This window comes from Anas acuta, chromosome 9 (genome assembly GCF_963932015.1).
Source record: "Anas acuta chromosome 9, bAnaAcu1.1, whole genome shotgun sequence".
Taxonomy (NCBI): Eukaryota; Metazoa; Chordata; class Aves; order Anseriformes; family Anatidae; genus Anas; species Anas acuta.
In genome coordinates, this window is record NC_088987.1 from 2,051,204 (window position 1) to 2,066,637 (window position 15,434).

Here is a 15,434-nt window from a genome sequence, read left to right on the forward strand (position 1 = left end):
TTCTTGTGGGTGCTTTTGGAGGTGCTTCCAGCTATCAGGCGAATGGGGTTGCCTCTGAGGATGGGAAATCCATGCCCTTCCCTCGTGTTACATTTGCACAGTCTCTTGAGCTTTGCGTTTCTGCCTGGCGTCATGGTGTTTTACTTGCAAGTCGTTCCTTTGGTTTGGGAAAGCTGATGTGGTCATGGAAATATTCTTGCTTTTCCTTAGAAGTGTTGTGTTTGTTTATAACTGGGACTTCTTAGCAGACCTGCTAATAAAGAAAACAGAAATTTTAGATCCAATTCAAAGACGGTTTTAGTGAGAAAACTAAGAAGAGAAGCAGACACACTCCTTGGTTATCCCATTAAGGGCAGCAGCAGATCTCTGAATGCTTCAGTGCCGTAAGCCCCAAAGATAACTTTTGCGAAGGGAATCTTTAGCAAGGCGGCACGGACAAACCGGTGACTTACCTCTTTGTGTAATTAAAAGCTGCTATCTCTAAAGTCTTTGGCAGAGAATAAATTAGGTGGGGACCTAGGAGAGGAAAGAGCCATTACACTTTAAACAGGAGGCTACATTTCTGAAGTGCACAAGTAGTTAATTAGGATGTGGAAGCTAATCTAACAAAACAGGGGAAGATTAAATGAAGGTGCTTCAGCTGTGGATGAAGCCAGGAAATTTGAACTCCTGAAAAAGTACAAATAAAATATTAACGCTGAGGTTGCATTCGCCACCCGCAGCCTCGTCGTGCCCAGGGGGAAAATATCCGGAGCAGGACTTCCTCCTTCCTTCCCGCTTTTCCCTCACCAGCTTCCGATTTTCTTTTTCCCAGATTGTTGCTCTTTGTTTGTACACATGGGACCCGGAGATAGCTAAACTTACGATGAAATCTCCTATTACAGTGCTTGTAGATATGGTGCAAATGAAGGGTTTGTGCTACGCGTTGCGTGTGAATGATCCTGCCTTCTGAATAGATCCTGCCTTGGGCTCTTGCTTTATAATAAAGATATTGGAGTAAGAAGCTGATTTAGTTCCAGCGCACAGTATTAGGTACAGTACACGCTATATTTCAAGAGATAAACTACAGCTAGTGATGACTCATCCCCACTGCAGCAGTAATTATAGTTCAGCCAGAAAAGATGTAACAGAATTAATTCAGGAATGTTTAGCCTGAAGGCATCTGACAGCATTTAGAAAACGTGTGAAATGCATTTTCTTTGGGCAGCGTTTTTAGCATGAAGGCTTTTTGTAGATTGGCTAATCTGTGTGGAATGACCTAAAAAAAAAAAAAAAAGGTTTCCCACCTACCCAGCCCCAAACCAACTCTTTTTGCTGCTTTTAATGGCATTTGCCACCCTCTGACCATGAGCATGAGCAGCAGCCCAGGGCGGGTTGTCTGCAGCCCCTGATACAACTAAGTGTTTTATGGGCACAATTAAGTGTCTAATATCTACAGAAGCCTTACCTCTGTGCTGTGTATTTTTGTGCTAGATACTTCCCTGTTTCCTACATAAATTAGTTGATGACTGTCTTAGCTTTGCTTTTCAGTAAAAGGATCTTAATTACACAATAGACGGAGCACAAAGCCTTGTCTCGGTGGCCTCCCGACAATGGAAATCGGTGATAAAATGCATTAAAGCCTTCACTGGTATTGTTTACACATTTACAGCAGCGGTTGTGGTCTCCAGCGATAGAAAAGGCAATAAATAAAAGCTGTTAGGATTGTTCTTTTCATTATCATATGATTTTATAGCCTTTGGTGCCTTAACCATCCATGCATAAAATTGACTGATATCACTCGTAATTACTGGAAATAACTACTCTTAATTCTCCCGACCGGTAGTTAAAGCTTTATCTGACTCAGGGAGCCCACCAAGATGGGAAAAAAGAAGCCAGAAGGAGCCTGCAAGTGTGCAGGTGATGGCAGCAGGCAGGCGGGTGGGTGTGAGCCCAGGCACACTGCAGAGGGAAGCGGGGGCACAGGCAGAGCCCCCTGCATCACACACAATCTGACGCTCAGGGCTTGGGGCTTGCTAGCTCTGCCTGGAAAAGCAGTGGAGGATTTGGTTTTTAATGAAAAAAAAAATAGTTTTCTAGGAAGAAAACTACTTTCTATGCATAGTTTCCATTTTCTGTTGAAAAAAATCAGGAATTGCATTTTTTTTCCTAGGCTTTTTAAAGAAAGTTTAGGAGTACAAATAAACCCCATCATCATCAGCTTTTCACCAGCCCTCCCAAAGAAGTCTCCTTGCCTTGTACTTGGAGTAATTGCATTTGCAGTTGTTTCTGAAGTAAAATGTTGAGATGTTTTCACCCTGACACCATCCCAGTTCAAGTCAGGATCATACACTGAAATGAGGGTGACGCTTCCATCAATTCCCTGGCAGACCATAACTCTTTGTCATTGCAGATTCATCCTTGGGTCTGTTTTATGGCTGATGAAGAAGGTCTGATCATTCTAATTCATTGATTTGTTTCCACCTTATCTGTGACTTTGATATAATCATCGTAGCTTTCCATCCTGATAAAACTGCAATGAATTAGCCAGATAATAAAATTGCTTAAATGCAGATTTATTTATTTAATCTATTTAACCATACTCCCTGCTGCCTTATTCCTCCCTGCAGAAGTATATTCCCAGGGAACATTGCATATGTATAAGGTACACCAGAAAGGAGACTTAAATCTGCAAAGCTACGTAAAGTGTATTTTAGTTTTACCTTTCACACAGTCAATCACGCCTGAAAGTGCAGAAATTGTTATAGACCAGCCAGAGATAGACAGCGTCTTTTTTTTTTCTTTGCTGCTTTAAAGTCCTCTCAGTTATACAGTATTTTATGAAAAAGTGATGTCTCGCTAGTCAACATAAGGAATGTGGAGACATACTTTAAAGAGTTTACTTTAACAGTTATGCATTTAAATTGTTCCATTAGAGTGGACGTGCTCTCCCCTCCGCCGATAAAAATCAGTCTTAAGAGAGCAATGTAGGCTCTTCAAGGAATTATTTTTGCTATTTCAAAGCGTAATCTGCTACCCGTTTTATGAAAACAATGATTTTATACAAATGAAGCCGTCTTCAGTTTAACCTTTCTGGCCACATATTTGTTTTCTGTGATTGCCATGTGATGTTATCATCTATTATTACAGATTTACTGAATAAATGAGTTAGCAGCAACTTGATCAGGCCCTAAAGGCACTGTATGGATCCAGACTTCTCGATTACCTGCCCCTCATTGCTCTCTACCAGCCAGCAGCAGTCACCAGGGTGCAAATAGTTATTCTGAGCATTGAAAAATAGAGGTGGGATATACAACATTCTCCTGCAATGGCTTTTGTCCATATAAGAAAATAACAGGAGCTGAAATAGGAGAAGGCAGCAATTTAACACCTGTAGTATTCAGTTCTGCTTCCATTTCTAAAAAATTTAAGAGAAATTTAAAGATAAATTGGGATATTAAAAACCTCTCACAATAATTCATGTGATCATAAAGATATCAATACCTCAGAAATACCTCTACAGAAGTCTGGAGCAAGACTCATTATGGGGAAAGGTGATATTTGCAGGACTCTGAAGTAAATCTCTGATGCCAGATACAGACTCTATTCACCGTGTCCTCCATAGGACCCAAAATCTTCTGGGCTGCTTGGTGGGTAGCAGCTGGAAGACAGCTCTAGAACTCTTATTTCTGTAAAAAAGAACAGGGGAGAAAAACAGTTGATATTATTAATTACCACTTATCAATATATTAAAATAGATTAAAACAGTTACAGACAGGATCCAGTATTTAAAAAGAAATAAATCAAACCTGCATACTTTGTATCTGCTCAGTGACAGCTAGAGCCTGCCACGGCATTTCAAGTCAGCTAGCTCAGTCATGCACCATCCTGAATCCAGACTTTGATGGTCCCACTTCTTTGCCTTGATGTTGTTCACAGCAATCAGTGTGAAAGTGATGTGCAAAGCCAGCTAGACCTTCAAAAAATTGTTAGTGTAAAACTCCATAGAGAAACCTGTAAATTAAGGAGGAGATCAAAGTAAGATACGGCAAAATAAGGAGAAGCACATATTTTTGATCGTGTTTTTCACCGGGTTTTAATTTGAGGCAGTGGTCAGGACCTCATGTGCCCAGCCAGCATCAGGGGCAGTAGCACTGGGGCATTCCAGGCACACACAGGACACAGCCTGCGTGCATGGACACGTGTGCTCACATCCCTGCAATCTTCCCAACAATTCCCCTTATCCCCCAGTTCTCAGAGGAATTTGTAAGCCATTTAAAACCGTCAGTGCGTGCGAAGGAGTTCATGCAGCATCAGCCAGCACATGTTTTAAGAAATAGGTGTCTGAGCTTGTTTGTGCCCTGGAGAAGCATATTTCTGCAGAGCTAAGGAAACAGTACCTGATTCTTCAGACTTTGGGGCTCCAGCAACCTGAGGAATGCTAATTATGTCTCTGACTGCTGCTCATCCAGAAAGTGATCTAATTGAAGGTCCCTTTTTGAACCTCGTGCTCCCTGTGTGCCTGGCAGTGCCAGCTTTCAGACAGCATCCTGGTAGGCACCTCTTGTCTTAAACCAAGTGAAGGCAAACCTGTAAGCTGCCACTTTACGAAGCTTCCCAGGAGGTTTGCTCCAGATTCGGCAGCCTTTTTTTGGAAAGCTGCTGTTTGTGGAGGTGGAAAGCAAAGCAACCTTTCCCAGGGAAGCCGCTGCAGTGCTCAGGCCCCAAATACTCTCCGCTGCCTCTTGGGGCTGGCTGGCTCTAGTGGCCTGCTGTCTTCTGGCTGTCCCCATTGGTGTTCAACGTGGCATGTGGCTTTCCTGCATTCATCTACATAGCCTGTTGGCATTGTTACTCTTCGATTTATCCTCATTTTCTCTTTCTACCTAAGAAGTTATTTATTTTTAGATTTATTTTTAAGTATCTATGTCTTTTGATTTGTAGTTCTAATTACAAATAACAGCTTGATGTGTCACGTTAAAATGATCATCTTGATGAGTAAATTACAAGGTTCAAATACCAAAGATCCTTCTCTCCAAGAGCAGCATTTTCTGGGAAAGGAAGTGTAGAATTACATTGAATGATCATTTTCATTGCTGTGAGAAGTACGGCAGCATCCTCTGTGCTCTCCCAGTAATGCAGTAATGTAGTCACACAGCAAATAGCACTGACTTCACTACTGGCACTCTCTCCGTGATTTAACATCATTCAACATCAGCCCAAGCATTGAATGTTTTGGATTTCTATTTTATTTTATTTTATCTTATTTTAGAAGAAGAACTCTCTCTCTTTTGAGATGAGGTACCAGGAAATGTGCTGACCTTCAATTAAGAAGGTTTAAGACAGGGCAGCGTTGATAACTTTTGTTGGCCAGCTAAGCTGAAAAATAAAACACAGTCTTGTCTGACAGGGATGACATAGTTAAGAAGCTGCAAGTCAGAGCACATGGCCATGCTTTAACATGACTTGAAAACAAAAAATTCATAATCAAAAACCAACTAGTTTTGGAAAATTTGCTCTTGTTCTGTGCCAGCATGGACCTTTCAGGGTTTTCCATGCATGGGAAGAAAAGAGGGAGAGAAGCTGAGACCCTCAAGGGCTGAGAGTAGGAGCCACTCGGGACTGGGGACACACGTGTGGGGTCTACGACTCGAAGACATCGTTGTGCTACTCACCGTGGTGGCTGCTGTGACTCTGTGGTGTTTCCTCTTTACGCAGCCTCTGCAAGAGCCACCTCCTACATTTTGGCCTTGGAGTTTATTTTAGCTGAACAGGTCTTCTTCCCCACTTGAACAGTAAGCTCCCTGAGTTTATCTTTTAATTATACTCACCGAATGGTGGTGGTTTTCTTCGCAGAAATATGAACCCCAATGCAGACAATGTGTTACCCAGTGTAAAGGCCTGCCTCAGAAGCAAGGCACACTTTGCTGGCTTTTAAAGCACTTAATTTGAATCTTTTGAGATACCGGCCAGAGGAGAAATAATTTCCTATAATCTGACTCAATTTCCATAAGAGCCAGGTTTACTGAAGCATCCCATGCTGGGGGGAGGCGCGCAGCCAGCCCAGCCAAGCGGAGGAAAGGCAAATTCCTCCTCCTGATAAGGGCCTCCTAAGGGTGCTCCCCAAGGGACAGCATCTGCCAACGGGGGAAAATGAAGAAACTAAATGCCATACGCTTTTAAATAAATGGGGTAGTATTTCTGAGGAGGTTAGTTGGTGTTAGCACTGCAATATTGGCACTGCGTTAAGTATTGGATGTCTCAGGACGTGTCCCAGAAGACCTTCCCTCTCTGCAGTGGGGACGTAGGCATTCCCAGCAGCTCGGTGCTATCCAGTTTTATCACCTCAGCCTTTGGAACAATGAATGCTTGCCTAATTCAGCAAATAACTCTGGGCAAAGCCGCTAAACAGGAGGCTATAATTTAGGCAGTGCTGTTTATACAGCATTTTGCCAAGGATCGACCCAAACCTGGTTATACAGCAGCCATTACCAATTGCAGCTTGCAGATGGATGAGAAGGCAAAATTTAAAGGCTTCACTGGGGCTGTTGTGCCTGGTGCCTTCTCACCGCCAAATATCAGGTCTCAGCAATCTCCCCCCAGCAGCAGCAGCAAGCCAACAACTCAGAGGCAAGCCCCCAGCCCGCCCTGTGCTCTGCCAAGGAGTGTCGTAGTGAGTGTTTTGATTGTGAAAAAGAAAAAGGGAAAAAAAAGAAAGAAAAAAAAAAAAAGAAAAAAAAAAAAAAGAGAGGGAAAAAAAAGGCATATATGAAGAGTTATGACTTTTTGGTTGCCATCTACCTTTGATTTCCAGACTAATTTGTTTCTGGGGGTTATGAGTTTCACTTAGATGGAGGATATGCTCTAAATCAATCTGATGGTTTTGCCAAGATCTTTATTTAAAACCTTACCCCTTAAATTACACAGCAGTTACCTGACAGAAAGATGATTGAATTAATGAGGGATTATTACAATATTCTTGATTTGAAAAATTAGAAAACAACACCTCCCTCTGTCCTCGGGAGAGCTGGCTGTTTCATTAACAATTAATAGAAAAAATTGACACTGTGAGAGCTGCAGATCATGCTTACTGTGAGCAATATAAAATAGAGAGTGTTAGTCTCAAATATATTTAAAGCAGTTTCCCCTGAACCTGCCAGCTCTCATTTGAAAAGGTTCTGTGTCTGCCTGCTATTTTGTCAGACAGTGTATGGAGAAATGGAAACCAGCAAAGTAAATTGCTCTTTTTTTCCCCCCCTGGTGATAAAAAAGTCATTACCGTGAAGATCATTTATCTCTCTGAACAGATATTGTATTGTTTGTTGAGTTTCTTTCCACATAACTTTCCCGGGTAGGGCTGTGGCACTTAGGGTAATCCCAGATACTCCACTCTCAGCTGTTATTTATCGTTTCAATGATAGCCATCATTTTACTGAAGCCAACTCGAAACTGGCTTCCTCCATGGGAAGCTCGAGCGATGTGAGCATCAGGCTCCCAACCCACTTCAACCCAGGAGAGCTGGGCTGTGCGTTCACTGCTCCATCACCCCTGCGTGTCCACCACCCCCTCAGCTGGCCCTGTGTCCCCAGAGTCAAACCCACGGGGGGGGAAGTGGGACCAGGGGGTTTCACCGGCACCAGAGCAAATGGTGTCTGTGGAAGATGCTCTTGCCTCTACCACCCATCAGAGCTACAAATTCTGTAGAGTCTGGCTTAGGGAAGAAAGCAATATACTCCAGGTTTTAATATTTTTCACTATATTTAGTGTGTGTATGTATATATATATATTTGAGCCTTTTTTTATTAAAAAGAAAGAAATAGATATTACGTGTTGTTTGGTGCCTTGCATTTTGTGTTTGCCCCTGAGGATGTGATAACTCCATGACAGTGAATCCTGACTCAGGAATGGAGGCTTGTTGGAAGACTGCTATTTTTGGTCAGGCACTAAGGCTTGTTATTGATAGCATAAGGAAAAAAAAAAAAAAAAAGTTAAAAAAAAAAAAAAAAAAAAAGAGAAAAAGGAGACAAAAGGGAGAAAAGTCCTGTGGCTGTGAAAAAGATGAGAAGTCACTGATCAGCTGCGTCACTATTTTGGAGGTGTTATCTGATGTCTCTGGGCTCCATGCTGTGATCAGACGGCTGTGAGCAGACAGGGACAACTCGCCTCATATCTCCTGGACATCATGTCCATGCCTGAGCACAGGCAGGTGATAGGTGCCATCATGAATCGCTTTGTGCTTTCTTTTTTTTAATATTTTATCTATTCTGCTATGCAGATAAATTCTAGTATCTGTCAGAGGAGTATTTATTGGCACAGATGTGCTGCCCACAGGCAGCTGCACTACGCACCCAGGCAAGGGCCATGGCTGCAGTTCTTCACAAAGAAAAATCCCTTGATCTGAAGCCCTTGATCTGTGTGAAAGCTGGACTGATAGAAGGTTTTGATGCAGCATAGCTATCCTGGGAAATTTGTAAAGGTGCTGGCCTGTATTTGCATTATTCCTTTTTAATAACAAGCTCGGTAGAATATATTTTGACTCAGTCTTGCCAACATAACCACCACAAATCGTAACGATGGTGTATGTGCCTTGTCCTTGCTGCAAGCACATTTGCAGTGGCTGTTCCAGCAGCAGAAGGAAGCAGTTCCATCAGGTCTCCAGATCCACCTGCTTTTTAACAGGGAAGGCACAAAAATGCCTGGAATTGATTTTTCTCTTCATTACTGCAAAGAGAAAGGGCTCAGCAGAGTTTCTGTGGAGAAGGGAAGGAAATTTCTTTCAGAAGTATCTCCAAATCTGTGAATAAAATGTTCTGTCATATCAGCAAATAGTGCTACCTGTTTATGGGAAAGACTTCTGCTTCAGCTCTGAAGAAGGATTTAAAAATATTTTCAAGCCACAGCTTTTACACTCGCTGCAAATTATTAAATTTCCATGGCCTGTGACAGTGCATTTGATCAATGTGTTTGATGTCTGACCATAAAAGTGGCAGTCAAGGATTTTTCCAAGGGAATTTCTCATGTTGGTGCACGGTTGCAGCAGTACCTGGGCACAGCTTATCAGAACCCACCTGAGATGTTTCCTTCAGTCTGAACAAGAACAGGAATCACTCAGTCAGCACGTCCTGCACATGTGCACACTGTTAATGAGCAATGGACCTTGCCTGGAATTAAAAAGGCTCACGATTAAAATAAAAGATTTGTCAGACCCTTGGGGACACCGTGCCAGAGGAACAGGTCCTGGGGGTCACCAGTCTCTGAGGGGTGGGAGGACACTGGTAGGAGGTGGGAGCTGCTCTGCTCTGGCTAGGAGGGCTTTGGGAGGAGTGGGGGGCAAAGGGAGAAATGGGGGATGAGGGGAGAAGTGAGGGGCAAGGGGAAAAACCGGAGGTGAAGGGAGAATTTGGGGGTGAGGGGCTTGTGCTTCAGCCCGGGAGCACTGCTCCTCTGCAGCAGCTGTCCCTCTGCCTGAGCTCACTTTGCATTCAAGCCAGCAGATCAATTAAAAAGTCACAGGCTGCTTTTCTGCTATTCACATTCATTAAAATTAGGCTACTCCATTCCTATCGTATTAATCTTTAAGGGAGTAAATCGATGCTGTATTTTCACGTGGGCGTGATGTCTGGCAGGCTGAGCGTTCGTGCTGCGTGCCCTGCACCGGCTGCGCTCACCTCTCCGGGAGGTACCTTATACCTGAGGGCCGGGGGCTGTAAGTGCCTCCCCATGCTATTTATTTCTTTTTAACACACGTATAAACACACAAACACAGTTGTTAACATGTGAAATGCAGAGCAGATAAAATCACGCTTCAATTTCATCTGCCTCAAAAAACCAAACTCAAACCCGCCGCCCTCGCGTGCTCTGTTGCTGCGTTTTCCCTCGGAAGCTGCCGCCAGCCCAAGGCGCATTTTTCAGAGCTTCCCTTCCCACCGGCCTCCCTCCGGGAGCAGAAGCACCACGTCCCAGCATCGCTGCCTTCCTGCTGAACATGTCAGCAAGCAGACGGAGCCCCCGTAGTGGGAGCCCCCAGTGCTCCCCATGAGGCAGCCGCTGGCTTCCCAGGCTGCTGCACCGCTGAGCTGTGGACCCAGAGACCCTGCCTCAGAGCTGCCAGCTGCCAGGATTTGTACTTTACTGGCTGCAATGCCTTCGGAAATTTTCCTTTGGAGTATATATTTACCCGGAATTCTCTTCTGTCTCTGAAAAAAGATTAACTCGTTAAGGGTTTGCAGCGAATGCCACTAGATGCCCGGCTCTGAGAAGCAGATGAGGTGGGTGACAATGCTGGCTGGACTTTTGGGGTGGAGGGTGGGGGGAGCTCTGCTGTGCCTGGTTACAGTATCGTGGTTGGTGATTTCTCCTAAAATGCTGCAGAAAGGCTGTTTGCCTTCATGTCCTTGTACCAGCGAGAGCATCCCTGCCCTGGTGCACTGTGCAGGGCCTGGAGGGAGGGCAGGCCCAGCCCCGGGGCTGTGGTGCCTTCTGCCACACCTGCGGCTTGTAATCACACACCTAATTGCCTTTAATTAATCCCACCGCCTTCAGTAATAGCATGGAAATAGTAAATAGGGAAGCGGAGTGCGGGTTGAACCCAAAGCTGTGGTGGGGTGCAATGGGTTCACCTGTCAGCATACCTGTGCACATCAGGAGACGTGAGGCAGGGCTTGGGGTTTGTGTTTAAATCACCCTCCCTGCTGGGCTTGTGTTCCAAGCCTCAGTTCCCGTTTCTCCTCTTGTTTTAAAGAAGCATCTCCTAAGAGGCTTTCAGACCCTGAGTGTGGCGGTGCAGGTCCTCACCTCGTGCTACCTAGGGGTTAAGGGAGGAGCAGCAAGGCACCAGAGCTGGGCCTGAAAGGCAGAGGCTTGAGGGATGAGGCTGTACTGGGTAAACTGGATTCATGACACGGGGTTGTATTTGCGCATCCAAGAGGCACAAAGCAGCTGTTCTACCAAAATCTGTTTGTTTCTGCTCTGAAAATGCCTTTTTCACAATGACAGCTGGAGACTAAAGCAGTATGGGCTTCAGTATTTCAGGGGTTTGGGGCACTGTGAGCCTGCACGTTGCTTTACCGAGTCACTTGCCTTTCTCACAGTTGTAACGAAGACAATTAAGTCTGTTTTCCCTTTTTGTTGTTGCTCACAGTATGACGGGAGCATTTTAACCATCCCTGCAAACAAGCTCTTCAATCACATTTATTGTTCCCCGATGTTCCCGACAGCATCCCAAGGCTCGCAGCTGCCCCAGTTCAGTCCCTGGCGTGCAGCGGGGCTGGGCAATGCCTGCGTTAGAGCTTGGTGGTTTAATTACTGCTGTTACAGGTTATGGCCCAGGAACTGCTCATCAAAAAATGGTAATGAAATGCGTGTTTGTTTTTCCTGCTTTTACTATTTTTCGCTCCGCATTGTGCAGCTCTTCATTGTTTCCAGGTTTTTTTTGGAAAGACACAAGGTTTGACGACAAACAATTTTTGCAAACGTAAGAGGTGCAGGAGCTAGGATGAGGAAATCCGACCTGGATTATCCCTCGGGCTCTTAATAAGGGATGTTTTCGGAACAGAAGGGTGCGACTCAGCACTAGTTGAATATACAAGTTTTATTGTTTTATTTTAGAAGTGAGCCAGGAACGAACTTGGCCTTGACTAAAAGGCTTGTTGTTGAATTTCTGAGAGTTTTGCTTATCCATAAGTTTTTTACCAGAGACAACCACACTTTGGGTGCTTGACATGTCCCTCCATACAAACCCGCTCTGCCAGGGACACAAAGGAAAGCGTTGGCTAATTGTTGTAAGCCTCATGGCTGGCTCTAGCACACTCCTATACATTTACAAGTGCACAAATTCTTGGAGCTTTTGCTGCGTACACCGTGAAAATATACTCTAACAGGTACTGTAAATCTCCAGAGCAGATCAATATTATTTTGAAATCCGGTGTCTTTGATGCATCGCGTGGATGTTCCCCACAATACTGATGCGCAGGCATATCTAGGTCAGGCGTTGCTCCTATTGGAGTTGATGAAAAATGAACCATTGGCTTTGGAGGTGTAGAGAGAGCCTCACACAGACCACAGCAGATGTTATTTAAGATGCTTTGCAATGACAAGCATATGTAGAGTTGACGGTGCAATGCTGCAGAAAATGTCTGCTCTGTAGTAAAAAGCCCCAGTAATATATCTAGTGAGGAAAATAATGTAAGAACTTTTCTAGGAAATTACTATAAGAATTTATAGGCCCAGATATAGTTTGCACATCAGTGTTTAAACAATGGGAGTTACAATATGGGCTGAACAAGATGCGCTGCTTCACATGGTAAAGAGATAAAATAAGCAGTGCTAAACAGGCTGCTGCTGTTAAAAGATCTGTGCTGTTCATTAAATTATCTGATGCTCCCATCTACTGTTTTAGGATCAATGGTATTTCTGGACTGCATTTGTGCAGCCATTAGATCTTTGTTGCTGCGTTTCCTGTGAATGAAATTCATACGTGTGCCACGTCAACACCATTCTGCAGGCTGCTGCTCCTGCCGCCCAGCAGCTTGGATGAACCCAGCAGCAGAAGCCTTTGCTGGCTCCTGGATTTTTGTTTCGCTAAGCCCATCTGTTCAGCTGGTGTCCAGATACAGAACCAGTGCTTGGGCATGGTGTGTCCATGTATGTTTACTTTCATTGTTTTCATTTTATATACATAAATGAAAGTAACACTAGGGTCATCCCTAGTAAGAGTTTGTGCGTTCAGTTTGGAGCTCTTGCTGCTGAGAGTTTGGCCGTGCTGCTGGCACCAAATCTGTGTGCTCTGCAGCCCTGCTCTCCAACATGCTCCTCGCTGCAAATGCAGACAGCACGTTGAGATCAGAGCTGCCCCTCTGTCGTGGGCCAAAGAGATTTTTGTTGTGATGCTGATCTTGCCTCTGGGATGTCCTTTGGGAAATGTAGGGCAGCTTCCCCAGCACAAAACTTCCATCACTTTGGGGATGATGATCATGGCAATACCAGCCCCTGGAGCTGGCATGGTCATGATCATCTGATTCAACTTTTTTGTTTGTTTTTGTGTTTGTGTGTGTTTTGTGTTCTTTTTCCTCTCTCTCTCTCTCTTTTTTTTTTTTTCCTGAATATAAAGGAATTTGGTAAATAGCTTTTTGTCTGTAATCGCTGAAAAGCAAGCGGTGCGTATCTCTGGTCATAACCTTTACTCGGTGTAAGCCTCCTGCACCCCTGCAAGGCAGGAAATGGCACCCCATTAAAACAGGTCCTTGTGGAAGCAGGGGGAGTGTGGTGCCCTCCAGCCCCAAAGCATTTAAGTGAGGTGATAAAACACCAGATCGAGCCGTGGCCTCCTGACATCGTGTAACCGCTCGGCATTTACTTGCAGTATCTGTTCCATTACTGCCTGTTGCTAATGTTGGGTTTATTAGGTTAGGGACCTTAAAGGGAAACCAGATTACGTTAGTCTGTCTGGGGGAGCTGAAGGTTTGTAGGGTTTTCTTTTTTTTTTTTCTTTTTTCTTTTTTTCTTAATGCACTCCTCTGTCTCTTCCTCCTAAGTATTGAATTTCATTTGACTTTCAGGGGCACCAGCCTGGCTTTCCTAGGTCTGTGTAATTCCACAAAATGGGAGCAGTGCTGGAGCTCTGCCTTGCTGGCTGTGTCCAGCCCCTGGTGTGCCAGTGGGAAAATCCAGGAGAGCAGCAGGCAGCGAGGTTCCCCTGGTGTCACCCTGTGAATCTGGAGGAAGGTGCCCAAGCGCATTGTGCCTAAAATACCCACTGGGGAGGTAAAGGTGGATGCGGGAGAGGCAGCCTCAAAAGGACCTTGGCTAAAGCTACCTAATAAATGGTTAAATTTCAACTATTTAACCAAAAAAATGCCATATAATGGCATCCTAATGGCTGTAGGATTCCAGTTCCTTCATTCTGGCTGCACAGCATTTGTTTAATGTGGAAATGATTCACACATAGGATATATTCCCAGGTTTTATAGCAGATAGCCAAATATCAATCAGACAATAACTGAAATTACTGATTGACCTGTTCCATGATTTATTTTTTTCCCATATATCAGGAAAAAGTTTCACATAGCTAATTTTTGTATTCAGTATTAGCCCACCCAGCCTTTTTGGCCCCAGAATGTGGCAATGTTTGGTATAAAGGGAATAAAGCTTTCTTGGTGCACTTCTTCAAAACCTTTGGTGTCCAGGTATATGGACTAGAAAGCGTTGAGTGCTGTGAGTACCTGTGCAGCCCACAGGTGGCAATTCGAGCCAGAGCTGGTACAGCTCCGTATCAGCCCGGTCCCATCAATGGCACACACACAGTTTGTTTTTGTTGTTTTTCCTCCAGAGCTGTTAGTAATAAAGAACAATCACAGCAATTTTTGTTACAGCTGAGTCGCGCTGGGCTTTTATTAGGGACTTTTATTAGGGATAAATCACTGGTGTGGTGGCAGTGCTTCCCATAGCGGCTGGCGTTTTGGTGGGGGGCTCTGGGGAGCTGGGGTTGGGGCTGCAGAGCAGCCTGGGCACATCCCTGGTATCTGTTATCACCTGTACCCTCCCTGGGGACCCCTCGTGTAGAGCAGTCCCTGGGCAGAGGATGCCAGGTGAGGGCTGAGCATTGCGACTTTGCCACAAGGTCTGATCTCAGCACCTGCTTTTTTTTTTTTTTAATTTATTTTTAGATACAGCAGGTCTTGATAAAGTAATTAGCAGCAGAGCTGTCACAGGCAGCCTGTTCTTGGTGCTGCTAGGGCTCTTCTTGAATTTAAAAAAAAAAAAAAAAAAGGCAATTTGGGGCCCAACCACATATCTCAAGGGTCCTTTTTTTGTACACATTTATTGCAGTAGCTCAGCAATTATGAATTTGGGCAACATTTTAATTGCATTCCCTTCTCTGTAAGCAGCGGTGTAGAATAAGCCATAACGCTGATTAATTTTACAGTTTGATTAAACTGTGAAAAAGCAACATTTTATTTTAATCAGGCTGCACGTGCACTTACATATGTTCCGATGGACCCTCAACAACCCAAACGGGGGGAGCACGCACTGCAGGTCCACCTGTGAGCATCCTTCACTTAGGCGAGGCTGGCTGCAGGCTCTGCGGTGTGCCCACAGGCACGTGCTCACCCCTGCAACAGAATTACGCCTCCAGAGAGCAGGAACAACATCTCCTGCACGTTGAAATCCCTCATGCCACACCGGCGGATGGATGTGCCCCCGAGGAAATAAGCAGCGGTTCCAGCAGTTCAACGCCTGTTTGAAATTAGATCTACGTAAGCAGATCAAGCAATTAGCTTAGCCTGCAGCTTCTCTGATGTTGGCATTTTCTCACTTGCCTCTTAAAAATTTGTGCAGATAATGATACCAAAAGCACGGGGGAAGCAAACCGGAGGCAATTAGTTTGTGTCGGCGTATGGAGGGGGTGGCACGCCAGGGCCCGATGCTGTTGTGGGGCTGGGAAGGGGAGCTGGGGC